Source organism: Penaeus monodon, chromosome 30 (assembly GCF_015228065.2).
Source record: "Penaeus monodon isolate SGIC_2016 chromosome 30, NSTDA_Pmon_1, whole genome shotgun sequence".
Classification (NCBI taxonomy): Eukaryota; Metazoa; Arthropoda; class Malacostraca; order Decapoda; family Penaeidae; genus Penaeus; species Penaeus monodon.
In genome coordinates this window covers 29209468-29209868 of record NC_051415.1, presented here as the reverse complement: position 1 = coordinate 29209868, position 401 = coordinate 29209468, and positions in this window count along the sequence as shown.

The window sequence follows — 401 nt, the reverse complement described above, 5'->3', positions numbered from 1 at the left end:
TACTTCAGCATATACTACAAAGGAGGAAGAACAGGAAGATTTAGGATGAAGACAACCGGGCTGCCAGGATAGAGAGGGACGCAGAAGAAGGGGTAGAATTGGGAAGAGGGATGGGGGTGACACGGGGGGGGGGGACAGGCGGGGTTGATGGGTAATATGGGCGGGCGGGGGGGAGGGGGGTAACTGTCTAAGAAGACTGGGTTGGCCTTTGGTGATTCCGGCGGCGGTGGTTGCGGATTTTCAAAGAAGGTCACTCACTCTTAATTGGTTTGCTGAGAGAGTTCCACCGCCGCGCTCTGGGGGGAACGGAGGCTGTGCACGACGAAACAGGAACATGAGGAGTGAAAAATGATTACTCGCGAGAAGAGAAGAAGAAAAGATAAAAAGTACACAAGTTAATA